The 15,349-nt window shown below is 48.1% G+C and overlaps 1 protein-coding gene across 2 annotated transcripts in view; it reads left to right on the top strand.

Moving 5' to 3' along the window:
- The window catches only part of PRKG1 (protein kinase cGMP-dependent 1), a 361,647-nt gene that overhangs the window by 69,945 nt on the left and 276,353 nt on the right, over positions 1-15,349 (top strand). The gene's annotated exons all lie outside the window — the stretch shown is intronic.

Here is a 15,349-nt window from a genome sequence, read left to right on the forward strand (position 1 = left end):
TTGCAAAACCTAAAATATGGGCTCAAAACAGCCACTGGTGTGCTTGGCCTATTATTCGTGCCAGGGAACAACTCCTTGGGCTGCTGTGCAATCCAGAGGAATCCATTTTAGAGGATGTGCGGAATTCTCCCCTCAGCTCCCCTGTGCAGGTTAATAACCTCAAAAATCGTTTTGTTTCACAGCCAACACTGCCAAGGCTCCCAGGGAGGGCAGGGGAAGGGAATGGTGGCCTCAGGAAAAGGCAGTTTAGGTTTGTCTTTCAGAAACTATCGATTCCTGCACTGTGGGAACCTGGGGAATGGAGTAACAGCGTGTGACATTTGTGTCTCAGTGAATGGGGAAAACCGATCAGCAAACAGATAAAGCCATTGAGGAAAAGCAGCACAGACAGACAGAAAGGGTTTTATTGACTACTGGAATGGAATGGCAGAGTGGTTGTGCTAATAAAGTAATTTTACCTGCTTGGGGCGAAAATGAAGGCAGGGCTTGCAGGAGGAGAAATTCCCTGTTAGAGGAAGCATGGGGATGGAGTCTGTGCTCCGTGTGGATGCCCAGCCTTGGGATGAGCTGTAAACCTGCCCAAACCATGGAGTAAGCCCTGAGCAGGGTGAAAGAGGAGCACTCAGTGCTTTGAACAAGCCAGTATTACCTGGGCAAGCAGGTTGAGACTCAGTCTCCAAGGCAGAGTCTGACAGGATTCGGCAGAGTGACAAAATCTGAGGGATTCTATTTTTTTGTGGATCTCCTCAGCATTCTCAGCCTGGAAAAGCACAGCACATTCCTAAAGAGCTGGATTTCACCTCCAAAGGAACAAAACAAACCCCAGTTGTCCTGGTTGGGAAGAGACATTTATTTTTAGAAGCCCCCAGGTTCCATGCAGACATTAATGATGAATTAATCTGCTCAGGTGATCAGTATTCAAAGCGGCTGTTCCCAGCAGGCTGCACACCAACAATTAGTCAGTGGCTCCCTTTGTTGAATATTCCTAAGTGGATCCATATTGGGCAATTCCATAATCATCAGTAATCCAGGTAAAAACCATCCTGGTGTGCTTTACAGACTAAACCCTGTGGAAGGGACTGGTGGCTAAAGGTTTTATTGTACCTCCAAGTCTTATTTGCTTGGAAAGAAATCCCATTTTCTGCTCTGGACTTGCACTCCATTATCTTTGCTTCCTTTTCTGTGTGATGGAGTGTGGGCCAGGTGGTATTTGTAGGACATTTGGGTGCTGGAGCACCCCTCTGACAGCGTCATGCTTTTCTTCTTCACCCTTCCTTCCCAATCCATTCTCTTGTTGCACCTGCTGGGTCTCACCTGGGGAGTAACTCCTGGGGAGATGCAGGTTCTGGTTTTCCTCAGCACACAAGCAGATGCCAATATCTGCCTCCCTTTTTGGATACACCAATATTTAATGATTGCTGTTCCAAGCTCAGGGAGATTGCTCAGCACCTCATTTATTTTGGATTCAGTCTGCCATCCCTTCCTCAGATGAATTACATTTGCCCACAGGAGTCCCTTTTCCCTCAGCCTGAAAACATTTTCTGTCATTCTTGATCTGCTTCATAATTTTCAGTGGGTCAGGAAACAACCCTTTCATTTAGAGGGAGAAAATACAGGTGCAGAAAGACATTTTCTCTTCTCCCAGCTATTTGGAGGCGATACAGGAGACTGGCTTTGAAAACATTGGCAGGCTTAAAAATGCCTCCATCTTTCATGTGTAGGAAAGAAAACCTGTCTGTGACCTTTTAAGTGCCTTTGTTTACTTTTTGGAAGGTACTTCAAAGAAAAAGCAAGATTTAAGAGAAATTTGCTATTTAATGGGTCGATAAAGTATGTGATAAGGTGAGACTGCTGCTCTCCTGGCCCAAAATAAATCAGAGCACACATCAGCCTTGCACCTGAAAAGCTCTGGAGAGCAGCTATGAAAAAATATGACTTGGTGGGTGATTGTTCTGGGCTGTCTGGTGACGTCCCCAAGTCATGACTGTGTCCTTCCAAGCATGGCAGCCACGTCACTGCTGTGATTCATCCCAGAGCCTCCAATGTTTCTGGCTAACATGGGCATGGTTTGTTTTCACGACATCAGGGTAATTTGTAGAGGTGTTTAATAGCTGATTCACTTCTGATTTGGCAGCAATTGCAGCCTTTCAGACGTTCAGGATTGCTGGGCTTGTGTCCTTTCAACAAAAATTCACTGAACAAAACCAACCCCCCAAAACTTGTGGCAAGAGTGTTTATGAGCTGTTGTTTTAAAATGGTTTTGTGTATTGAATATGATCTAGCAGAGAATCTGTGCTTTGCTTGTGTGTGATGGAGATAAAGCAGTCAGACGTTATTGGGCTGTTTATTATGGGTTTGTTTTTCTGGAAGATGTTCATTTTCAGCTTCTCAGAAAACACGACCTCCTCTCTTGTGTATTAACTGAAACCGAGTGGATTTTGCTGCCAGCAGAGAGGCTGCTGAGCTGCCTGCAGGTCTAGGGGGGAGAAATGGCAAACATCTCATCCTTGTGGGCATCACTTTGGCTGGAGGTCCTTGAGGAGGGCAGAGGAAGCTGAGATCATGTTTGTACAGTGAAATCTTTATCCCCTTTCTTCTTTCTTCTGCTCTTAAATACCCATAACTTTGGAAACATCCTTTGGAGAAAATACTTGGCTACTGATCTGGACATGGGGCAAGAAGGTCCTCATTCCTGCCAAACAGCTTCCCAGCATCCCTCGAAAAGGGAAGAGCTGGAGTTTTCTGCAGCATTTTGGATGCGTGTCATGTCTGGAGAGCTTGATGGCATCTCTGGGCCCTGGAGAAGTGCTGGGGCAGCACAGTTGCACACCCCAGACGTGGAGAACTCACTGCCTCTGGATCCATGGAAGTGTCCAAGCCCTGTCCAGGCTGGACAGGGCTTGGAGCAACCTGGGATAGTGGAAGGTGTTTCTTCAGGGCTGGGGTCAGGATGGACTTTAAAGTCTCTTCCAACCCAAACCATTCTGGGATTTTCTCCTAATTGTATCATTCTGTACCAGGTTGGTAAAAAGTGACTGGAATTTGGAAGGAGAGGTGTTTTTTTTCATTTGGGGCAAACAGCCCAAATGAAGTCAGAAGAAACCAGAATGGATGTGCTGAGTTCATCAGCAGTGCTGGGCAGCTGGAAAACCTTGGCTTTGCCAGGAATGAAACCCACACCTTAGTAAAGGAGCAGAGCAAGGAGCTCTCTGATCTTGCTGGTTCTGCCAACTTCCAGTTTAACCTCTCTCCCATTTCTCTGAGTTATCCCAAGTGCTGATGGAACCAGGCAATGTCACCTGTAGTCGTGCTGGGACCCTTGTGCCAGGTGGCTTTGCTGCACTCAGGGACAAGTGTGGGTTTTGGATCATCCTCACACTGCTGTGAATAACACCTCCTGTGTTAAATCATATTTCACACTGTACTTGTGAAACCTCAAAGTTTCCAAACTTTGAGGCCAAGGCATCCAAGGAACAATTTCTCCTTCCCTCCTGCAGTTCCCAGCAGCTCTTTGGCACACCAGCTGATATCCCCTGAGCCAGCCAGCCCTTAGCATGCAGGGCCAGCAGTTGTGGCTGGAAATTGGTGCGTTCTTCACTCCTCACAGCACTCAAGACAATGATCTCATCAAGCTCTGGGAGGATGGATGAGGCACTGTGGAGAGATGGAGGCCAAAATAGCATCTTCATCCTGACGGACACTCGGGAGCAGACTGATAACCCTGGGATGGGGACAGCGGGGAGCCGAGCAGCTGCAGAGCTGCACTGCAGAGGCTTTGTGCTGATAGAAGTCTCACCCATTCACACTTACTTGGAGTGAAATGAGAGCCTTGCTAAAAGCGTTCCCAGTGAGAGGCACACAGAAATTCCCTGTGTGGGGCCCAGACACAGTTCTGTAACTGGGATAAACCCCAGGAGAGCCAGGGCATGGCCCCAGCCTTGCACTTCACCTGCACACCAGGTGTCTGATGGAGCTTCCCATTAAATGTTTAGTTCCTGATTGTTTTGAAAAGCAGGCCTTTTGAAATTTCTGCCATGGTGATTTGAACCAGGTTACTCAGTTTTTTGTCTGGTCTGACACCTCTTCTAATGAGTTTTTTGTTGTAACTCGATGTCCATGTGTTGAGTTTCATTGTCTTTGCACTAAGCTGCTGGTATTTGCATTTGAATTGATTTCCCAGGTCTGTCCAAAATTTCTAATTTTCAATTTCCCAATTCTTTTGCAGTAAGAGTTAGTCAGATGAATAAAAGATGAAAAATTTCCTGGCTGTTTCATACCCTTACAGATACAGCATTTCTAAGCACTCAAAGAAAGGTCAGTGGTGCTTGTGCCTTCATTTGTGCTCTTCAAATAACTCCAGAGTCCAGAAATGACAGGACAAGGCACAAAGTAATGGCCAGTGCTGAAGACAGCTGGGAGTACCTAAGGAAAATCAGGAATGTGGGGGCAAGGATTACTCTTCTATCTGTGTATCACCCTGTGGTGTTGTGTCCCACACAAACCTGAGTCAAACAGCCTCTGTTTCTCTAAGTTCCAGAGGGTTTGAATGACACAGCCCCTTTTGTTCCGTTCCATTATGATCCTGTCAAACTTGGAGGACGAAAGCCAAGGGAAGATGTTGGTTGTGCTGAGTGAAAACATTTGTGCCAGACTGCTCTGGTGCTTAGAGCTTCACTCAGTAGCTGGATGCTCCAAGTGGGTATTTTGGTAATCTGTAGGAGAAGTGTTTGTTTAATTGGAGAAACGAGACTACAACACATCCTGAGGGATAAAAGAGGCTGTGCTGCCATCCTTCCCTCATAAGGAAAGGCTGAGGGAGCTGGGGCTGTTCAGGCTGGAGAGGAGCCCCAGCTGAGAGGGGCCCTCAGCCCTGGGTGTCCCTGTGTGCAGGGAGGGCTCCGAGCAGGGCCCAGGCTCTGCTCCGGGGGCCCAGCAATGGCACCAGAGCCACGGGCAGGGACTGAGCCCAGCAATTCCCCCTGCACAGGAGGCACAACTTCTTCCCTGGCCACTGCCCAGCCCTGAACACATTGCCCACAGAGCCTCTGGGCTCTCCTCCCTGGGGCTGTTCCAGAGCTGTGTGCACACAATGCTGTGCCCTGTGCTCTGGGATGGCCCTGCTGGAGCAGGGAGGTGGCTCCAGGTGCCCACTGAGCTCCCTTCAGCCTGAGCCAACCTGGAATCCCGTGACTGTGTTTGTGCCCAGGCTTTGCCAGCTCGGCAGCACTGGGAATTGCCAGGAAATCCAGCCCAGCAGTCAGTAATTGAGGTGGTTAAGGAGCAGTAATGGGGTCTCCAATGGCCAGAGGGGCTGTTTGGTGAGGGAGTTTTATGGATATGTCTCCCTCAAAGCTCCCATTACTTCTTCATTCCAAATAACTTCTCATCTGACTTCCTTAAGTACATGTGGGTTGATTTAATCACCTCCTCTCTGTCCACCTTCTGCACCAACTGAGGTTACCTGTTACAGTCCAATTAAGTTCAGGTTTTTAGAGCCTGTGTCTCCTCCTGTTTGGTTCTGCTGAGGCAAAGCTCAGTAATTCACAACTTGGTAGCTTATTTCCCTTCCATGGAAGATTTAATTTGGAAATTAGGGAAGGGTTCTTCCCCCAGAGAGTGGTGGAGCACTGAACAGGCTCCCGAGGCTGCCAGAGCTCCAGGATCATTTGGACACTGCTCCCAGGGATGCCCAGAGTGGGATTGTTGGGGGTCTGGCCAGGAGTGGGATTGGATGATCCTTGGGCGTTCTTTCCATTGCAGGATATTTCGTGATTCCATAACCAGAAGAAAGCATAGGAATGAACTGAGAGAGACTCTGACTCTGATCCTCACTTGACTTTTTAAAAAAGGCTTTGGATCCTCAGGTTCTGGTTATTCTGTTATTGTGGCTGCAGTTTTTTTCTCCCTTAAAACTGGTTTCCTATCAATAAATTTTATTTCCCCCGTGGATTTGCTTTTTCTAGGCTCTGGAATTTTTGAAAGGTGTGATTCCATGCAGTATGGATGGAACATCCTTTTTACCTCTCCAGTTACCTTGTCCTGGAAAATTGGAGGGAACCTTGATGCACATCAAACGATGCCTGCATTTTTGGTTTTTATCTTTGGCATTTGGATTTTCCCCAGGAATAAATGGAATAACCTTTGAGCTGCGAGTGGTTTTCTGTGTGAAATGAAAGCAAGCTCATTTTCCACAGGACCTAAAATAATTTCCCCACGAGTTCTAATTAAGCAGTGTTTGCACTTGAAATCAGGACTGTTGATAGGAAATTAATGTTTTCAAATGTGATTAAAAAGCAAATAGTTGAATATAATCTCTGCAAACTAATGAAAAAGAATAAAACAGAATGGTTTAAACCAGCTTTGTTTACACTCCAGAATCACTCTGTGTGCACATTCACTGCTGGCTACACTTTTCCAAATCTAATTGCTCCTTTTTTTCCTGCTGGAATAGCTGATAATCAGTTTTACGTGTGAAGAAAAATAGTGTTTTATAAAAAAACCCCGAAATGTTTTATTTAAAAGAAGAATATCACCATGATGTTGTATCACTGAGTGTTTTAAGGGAAGCTAAGTAATTCCCACTTCTCCTGAAGCTCAGCCAGCTGCCTGAGTCTCCATCCCAGCACTTGTCTTACTGGGGTTAATGTTCCAAGACCTCGCAAAGAAACTCTGCTGTTTCACTCACTCATTTTTTTCCCTTCCTGGAACAGAAGAAGCAACACTTGGGCCTCTTGCAGGGTGAAACCAGAGCCCTGCTGCTCTCCTGCTGTTGATATTTTTGTTTGTGGAAGGGGTCACAGACCTTCAGTGTTTGCAGTGTTCCTCATCCCTCTGTTTTTTTTTTTTTTCACCTCCTGGCAAAGGCCAAGCCTCAAATCTGATGTGGATGGGACCAACGAGCTCAATGGGCTCAGATTGTTAGGGGAATCTGAGGCACATAATTATGCCTTTATTGTCTTAGATTTATTTATTGGAGTGTGCAACTCTCTCTGTCCTTGGGAGTGAGGGTTATGGTTGCTGGAAAAGGCAAGAACGATCCTTGAGTGATATTGGTTACAGCAGGGTTTCCTTGCTGAGAGTTCATTTTCCTCCATGAAAGGAGCTTTAATTCTCTCTCTTTGAAACCAATCTGCACTTGATGCCTTTTACTGGAAAAAGGGAAGCAGCCAGCAGTGGGAAGAGGGTATAGCTCCAGTGGTAATACAGAGAAAATGGCCTTTTTGGGGGGAATTGGCAGATAGTTCTGTTTGCTTCTACAATTAAATAAAGCAGGAAATGCCCCAGCAAAATGCTGCAGCTCCCCTGCAATTCTTACAATAAAAGTGACCATCTGCGAGCTGTAAGGCTCCATAACAATAAATAATTAACTCAAGCAAATTAGCTCAAATTCTCATTCATCAGAACAACAGGGAAGAGAAGGGTTATTGAATAATCCTGAAATCAATGTTTTCCAGCATCCTTCGTGCAGGGACATACTGTGAATTTGTTGGCTTCAATATTTTTTATAAGCACAAAAATATTTTATAAGCACAAAAAATCTTTAAGTTTCCAAGCTCTAAAGGAAAAGTTGTTTTCATCTCTTGCTTGCCTGGGGTGTGTGTGCCAGGTCATCAGGCAATGCTCTTCTCATCACCTCATTGAGTCAAGTCCTTTCTGAAAAGGTTTCTTTGCACTCAATTTTGACTGGACTAATTCTCTCCTCCTCAGGATGTCTGTGTCTCCTGAGTGCTGAGCACAAGAAATGGCACACGAGAGAGAGTCACTCACTGTGGGATGCAGGCAGCAGCCAGAGAGCTCCATCCTGTTGGGACGTGCACATCACAGAATCCCAGACTGGTTTGGGTGGGAAGGGCCCATCCAGTGCCACCTCTGCCATGGGCAGGGACACCTTCTACTATCCCAGGTGGCTCCAAGCCCCATCCAGCCTGGCCTTGGACACTTCCAGGGATCCAGGGGCAGCCACAGCTTCTCTGGGCACCCTGTGCCAGGGCCTGCCCACCCTCCCGGGGAACAATTGCCCAATATCCCATCTATCCCTGCCCTCTGGCAGTGGGAAGCCATTCCCTGTGTCCTGACACAACATCCCTTGTCCCAGGTCTCCATGTTTCTTGTAGCTCCTTCAGACACTGGAAGGCCACAATTAGGTCACCCCAAATCTTCTTCTCTCCAGGGTGAACAATCAGGACTATTGCAAGGCCAGGTTGGAAGGGCTTGGAGCAGCCTGGGATAGTGGAGGGACATGACTGGATGGGCTTTAAGGTGCCTTCCCACCCAAACCATTCTAGGATTTCCTCTGCCTGTTCTTCATTAACTAGTAATCTCTAAATGTAAATGGAAAAAAGATTAAAAAAAAAAAAAAAGGACAATAAAACCAAGCAAATATTTGTTCTTCCAAAATTACGAGAGTGTTGAGGGGTGTGTGGCAGAGAGAGCAACAGCCAGGATTGGGTTGGAGGAGCAGGGGAAACTTGGCTGAAGGGTGTGCAGGAAGAATGGCTGCTGCCCACAGAGGAGAGGCAGCCTGAGGAGATGCCTTTTGGGCAGGCAATTCCTGCTGGGATGGCTGCTCTGGAATTCCTGCAGCCTCCTGGACTGAAGCAGCCCCAGTGCCTGCCACAGTGATGTTTCCCAGAGCCCTGAGACTTGTTTGAACAGAGCAGGAGTATTTCCTGTGGGATTGATCTGGGAATGCTCAGACAGCAAGGGGGCTGCTCTGCTTGGAGGTTTGCAGTCCTTCTGTTGGATTAGAGGGGAAAAATGAGGAGGGGCTGGACACAATCAGGCTGTGCTTGTGCTTTTCCTTCCCACTGCCACTGCCCAGCCCAGGCGTCATTTTGGCAGCACAACTTCTGATTACGCTCCTATAAATCAGAATAATTAATTGCTATCAGGAAAAATAATATTGGTGAAGCCGAGTAGGCTCTTCTGTTAAAAAACTCACAGGGCATTCTCTGCTTTCAACTCACAAGAGTCAGAAACCCAGCAGGAATTGTGGCATTTCAGGTGATGATTGTGTTTGGATTGCACCCAATGGCAATTTCCTTGGATTTCTGCTTACCCCGGGTATTAAATAGCACAAGAATTTGGATGTTTGCAAGTGGGGTTTGACTTTGGAATTTCCTTTGTGGATTTTTCTGTCTTAGAGGTCTGTTGATATTTCTTTGGTGGGGGGCAAAGCTTTGAACACCAGGCCTGGCAGTTGTGTGTGGTTTCTGACTGGGGGTCGAGGCAGCCATGGAGAAATGATGTGGGCATTGTATGGTGCCTTTTTGCCCTCCTTTTCCTGGGTAAGAAGCGTTCTGTTGTGCTGTCAGGATAAGAGATGTCCTGTTTCAGTGGTAGAATTGTTTGCTCTTGGTTTGTGCAGCACTTCTAGGAATAAATATTAAAAATGTCATTTTTTTCCACTGCTGCTGTGTACCACAAAATCCATGAAGTTAATCTTTCCCAGTGTCATATTCTAACTAGGAATTAAACTGCTCTGTAGTACAAGGTTGCTAAGATGTTGTATTTTTAGAAATTCATGCTTATATCTTCCTGTGTGACAGGGGGTTGCTGCTACTACCAGAAATGAAGAACCCAGCCCAGTGTTTTAATTTGCACTGTGAGAGTAATGGCAATGCTTTGAGAGATGATCACTTTTTCCCAAAGAGCTCTTTCCTAAGCCATCCTGACTCTAAACGCAGCTCTTGGGAAGAAAGGACCCCTGTCCCCCTGCACACCAGAGCCTGGAGCACCATGACAGCTCCTTGGGAAAAGCTGATTTGTTTAGAACAGAGGCTCTGCAGGAGCTGGGGAGGTGCAGACAGAAACCTCTTGCTGGCCCTCACCAGCCAGGTCAGGCAGGCTGAGCAGGGATGGGGGAACTCCAGCTCCTTTGTGTCTGCAGGATCTTCTCAGGACCAGAGCACAGGCACTTCCCAGCTGGAGCTGCCACAGGAGCTCCCTCCTGGGAGCCGTGGGGTGGCATTGGTGTCACCAGGCCTGTTCCTGATGCGCCCCTTGCTCCTTGGAATGCTTCACTGCCATGGGCTGAGCTCCCCTGTTGACTTCCAGGCTCTTTGTGGCCATGAGCCCCCTCAGAGCTGAGCCGGTTCTGCTGCCCCTGAGGTGGGCGGGGGGGAGATGTCACAAAGGCGGTGACACTGCTGTGGGGCAGGGCTGTGATGTCACACGGTGTCCTGGCCCCAGCGCTGTGACATCTGTGTGCCATCCCCATCTAAGCCGCTGCCTGTGCAGTGGCGCTGGGCCGTGACAGAGCCATGGGTGACGGTGGCATCCTCCAGGAATGGCCAACCTTTCAAAGATGGCATTCCAACGGAGATCAACCATCCATTGAGGACCCTCAGGCCGCCAGAGAGCCACCATCGTGCCAGGAGCCTCCTCTGCCTCTGATGGCCTCCAAAACTCCAATCCTGTCCCGCTTTTGAGCGCCTCCCTCCCCTGGGAACCCCCATCCCTGCCAGCAGCGCCTGCCAACAGCCTCCATTTCTCTGGGGCATAGACAGCCCCCAGCCCCTCACTCAGAATGTGGCTCCTGGGAGCCTCTGTCCCTCCAGGAGTCCCTGTAAGCCCTGTGAAATATGAGGAGGCCATGGACAGCTCTCCCTGCTCCCTCAGACATCAACAAGATCCCAGGGGGATTGACACCACCGGTGCATCCCTGAACATGGATGTGGCCAGGGCAAGCTGGGAAGCAGGAATGGGAGCCCAGCCTGATCCAGGGAAGCATTCCCAGGAGCAGCTGGCAGAAGAACAAGTGTCCTGCAGCCACCAGTGTCCACCCCAGGGCTCCCAGGAAGCTGCAGCTGAGCCAGCCGGGAACAGCCCGAGCTTGGTGGAGGAGATGAGCCCCAGAGAGCAAGGAGGTTCACCCATTTCCAGGAGGCTGCCCCGAGATGGACACCAGGCCCCAGGAGGACGTTTGTGGTGGCAGGAAAGGACTTGTAAGTAGGATTAGTGTTAAATAAATTACGATTTCCCCACAGAGCTGTGTTCCTACTGCTCTGGATTTGACTGGGATAGGGTTCCTTTCTCCCCAGGGAGTGGCTCAGCGCTGGGTTTGGATTCAGGCTGGGAATGCTGTGGGTAACAGCCGGAAGGTTTGATTGTTGCTGAGCAGGCCTTGCCCTCCCAAAGGGCTCTGCATGGGACAGTTCATGTCCCCTCCTGTGCCACGAGGAGGTGACAAGGATGTGGACAGGCCTCTGCCTGGACTGGCCAGAGGGATATTCCAGTCTACAGAACTCCCTGCTGAGGCTGGAAAGTAGGCAAGCTGAGGACAGGAGAGGGTGATCCCTGCTGGGATGGGCTGGGCAGGGCAGGTGTGTGATGGTCACCTCACTTACAGGAACAGAGGCAAGCTGGGTGTTTAACACATTCTTTGCCTCCATCTTCAACACTCATTCCTCCATTCCCAGTGGAAAATATGGATTGTCCCATGGGACACTGCAGAGTCCTTGAGAGGGCAAGCCTTGCTCAGCAGCAACCAAACCATCCGTGTGTGATCCACGGCATTGGATGCACAGCACTGGCAGGGTATTTTTCAGTCACAGAGTCCACTTCAGCCTGTCCCCACGATGTGCAGTTCCCAGCCAGAGGTTAGGAAAGCAGCGGGTAAAGGGCAGAGTGCTTATGTTCCCTTGCTGTCCCTCTGGGCCCTGGATGCAGGGATTTGCTGTGACAAGCCCAGCTAGTTTATTCAGTAAGTGTGTATTGCTGTTAGGATGAATTTTAGCTGGATTTTAGCCTTGGTTCTTGCCTGGCTCAGAGAGCTCTGCTGATTGGGGTGAGCTGGGGGTTACACAAAATGGTTGAGACAAGATGGGAAATGTTTAATAGTCTCCAAAGCTGTACAAGTTTCTGCTCTTCTTGCTGTCTTCTTCCACCTACAAAGTGAGGTTTTGGTAAAAGTCTGCAAAGTAGCAGCTGCCTAGAAATGGGTGAGTTCAGGTAGCCTGGAGGTCTGCAGACCTGGAGAGACTTGAGGGCGTGGGAGGGGCAGAAGTGCGTGCAGGATCTGCAGCTGCTTCCAGAGTCAGGCAGGATGGATGTGGCTGTTCTGCCGTGCTGGGAGAGCTTTGTAGAGGAGACCCTTCCAAAGGTTTCCATGTTTACCTGGACTGGAGCTGCTGTGTGTCCATGGTGGGGTTCCATGGGCAGTGTTGCACCTCACTCCACCAAATCCCAGTTTGGCTCAGGCTGAAGGGAGCTCAGAGGGCACCTGGAGCCACCTCCCTGTTCCAGCAGGGCCGTCCCAGAGCACAGGGCACAGCATTGTGTGCACACAGCTCTGGAACAGCCCCAGGGAGGAGAGCGCAGAGGCTCTGTGGGCAATGTGTTCAGGGCTGGGCAGTGGCCAGGGAAGAAGTTGTGCCTCCTGTGCAGGGGGAATTGCTGGGCTCAGTCCCTGCCCGTGGCTCTGGTGCCATTGCTGGGCCCCCGGAGCAGAGCCTGGGCCCTGCTCGGAGCCCTCCCTGCACACAGGGACACCCAGGGCTGAGGGCCCCTCTCAGCTGGGGCTCCTCTCCAGCCTGAACAGCCCCAGCTCCCTCAGCCTTTCCTGGGCACCGAGATGCTCCAGGCCCTTCCTCAGCGCCGCAGCCTCCGCTGGCCCCGCTCCAGGAGCTCCCTGGCCCTGCTGTGCTGGGGAGCCCACACTGTCTGCTTTGGGCTCAGCACAGGCACCCTGCTTCTAGTTCTAGCCCCAGGATTAACCTCCTCTTTCTAATTCTTTCAATTGCTGAGTTATTACCAGACTTCAGGAGCTGGACTTCATTTTTATTGACCTGACTTAGCCTAAGCCAGGCCTGAATCCCCAGAGGACACAGTAAATATCAAACTCAGGGTCGTTCAGAGTAAGCCTTGCTTTGCCTCGTGCTTGGATGGGCTAGCTCAGCCTGTCCTAAATCTGTTCCAGTTTGTGTAAATATTTGCAGCCAGACCTCTCCTTCCACCCACTGCAGTGCTGTGTCTCACTCACATGTGTCACCTTCGACTCTATGCTGCTGATCCCTGTTCATTTTTCTGATATTTAAAAGCTCATGTGGAGCAGAGTGACCTTCAGCCAGCACCACTCAGGAATGACCTTCCTTACAGTTTCCTTTCGACTTGCAGTGAAGAGAAGTTTATAATCTGATTTTTTCTGTGTTTGTGTGTCAAGCAATCCTTTCAGGGAGAAATCCTGCAGATTACAATTCTGCGAAGGTGATTATTAGATTTTTGAGCAGCAAGGAATTTACTTTAAATCTGAGAGCAGATAAAATATAAGGTTCTGCTCTGGCCCTCACTTTCAGTAGCCCAGGCCAGTGGTGGAATTGCCATCCCTGGAGGGCAGCTTGTATTCCCAATGCCACTGTCCCAGGCCTGTTTAAAGAATTGCTGATTAAGAAAAAAACCCCAAACCTTAACCGTTATTGTGAAGTGTTTTCAGAAAGGTGGAAAAAGCTAAATTCAGGATAAATATGTGTTGTACAATAAAGTTTCAGCACCAAGTGCTATAAAAATGCATTTTGGAGCCTGTTAAAACGAGGAGTGGGGCTTCCCATCAGAAACAACATTTTGATTAAACATTCATCTGGTGCTGTGATGCTGCACTTCCCATGCTCAGTTCCAAAAAGATTAAAAGAAAACCTCAAAACCAAAATTCTCGTTTTTGTGTTCTTCTTTTGTAAAGAAAAGCTACTGTAAGTACAGTAGGCTGTGACACACAGCCAGTTTGAAATACCTTGTTCTTGTTTAGGTCCCGTTTCTAGCTAAATATATTTATCCCAAGACATGAAGTATTCCCCAAGTGACTCTTATTCTTAAAATACACTTCAGCAAAGGTCAGCTTGGCCCCTCACAGCACCATTTTAGAGGAGAACATGACCATGCATTTTTCAGCTTGTCTTCCCAAATCCATCTGGAAGCCTCTCCAAGCAGATCATCGGCTGAACATGTGAAAATATGTCCCAAGGTTCCCTGAGGATTTTAACCGAGGCACTGAAACAGGGAAAAAGTTTTGGCTTGGTCTGCAGCTGATAGAAATGAGCCTGGATTCCTCAGCTCTAGCCCAGCTCCTTGGATTTATCCTAGCTGGGGATGCAGGGGATGTAGAGGAAGTTATTTCACTGAATTGACTGCTTTGTCAAAAAGATTAACCTGAAACATTTCCACCATTTCAGAGCAAATCTCTGTTGCCAGTACTGGAAAGGGTTTCATTCATCAGGACATGATTAATGAGGGCTGGCAGCTCCTCACAGGAATCGGGAATTTTTTTGGGTACAAATCTGATATGATTTAAGTTGGGCTGAGTTGTTTTGTACGCACGTTTTGGAAGCTGAGTGCACTTTGAGTAACTAATCCCTTCAGCTGGAGATTGCCTCTTGGAATTGATGATGGGGCAGGTTTAACCTGAACAGTTTTATGGATTGCACTGCAGAATAAATAAACACAAGGTAATAGATTTAAAAAGCTGTGGAGCTGCAGGATGGCTGAGGAAGTGTTGGGAATATGAATAATGGACTGGATGGTCCTTAAGGTCCCTTCCCACCAGAACCATCCTGGGATTGCATAATCAGTGAAATCCAAAACCTAACAGCAAAATAGAAATACACCATTTGAGTTAAACAAGCAAATTCAAGTCTTCAATTTCCTTTTCAGCCTTTTAGGGCCTTTTCCCCCCCTGTAATGTTTAATGGTTCTGGATAGTTTTCATTCAACAATAAGTGGAGGGAGAATTGATTTTGCCTTCATTTATGTAGCAGGAGCTGTTTGTTCATATGATTTCTTCATGTGCTTTCTGGCATGCCATATGTGCTGCTGCAAGCCAGCAAGAAGTGCAGATTTTTAGCTGTGTAAAAAAGATTTGAAGATATCTCAGCACTTATAATGGAATTGTTTAAATGTACAGGTTAGAAATGTGTATTTTCTGCGTGTAATTGATTTCCTCTTGACATGTACCCATTTATCAGCTGAAAGGGAGAATTTTTATTCCTGTTAGCAGGAATCAGTCCAGGCTTGGTGCTGTCTCTGTCAAGCACTGAGTGGGAGGGGAATGGGGACACAGTTTGTGAAATGTCACCGGTGTAAACACATCTTCCTGAGCCTCAGGCACACGAGCAGCCAGCACATGGATTTTCTTTAGGCAGGGGGAGGCTGGCAGGTACTTCTGATTAAATTATCCAGCCAGAAGAGTTTTTTCAATCCAGAAAATGGCAATATTTTCTTAAATATTTAGCCATGTCGAGTTTATCTTGACTATTTAGCCACAGCTTGTCCTCCTGAATGTAATGCTGGTGACTTCTGACCCTTCATTAAATGCTTTAAATTCAGGCTTTTGCTGGCTTCTTCAGCCTTGGCTCTTTCC

The sequence above is a fragment of the Sturnus vulgaris genome, chromosome 8 (genome assembly GCF_052056855.1).
Source record: "Sturnus vulgaris isolate bStuVul1 chromosome 8, bStuVul1.hap1, whole genome shotgun sequence".
NCBI lineage: Eukaryota > Metazoa > Chordata > Aves > Passeriformes > Sturnidae > Sturnus > Sturnus vulgaris.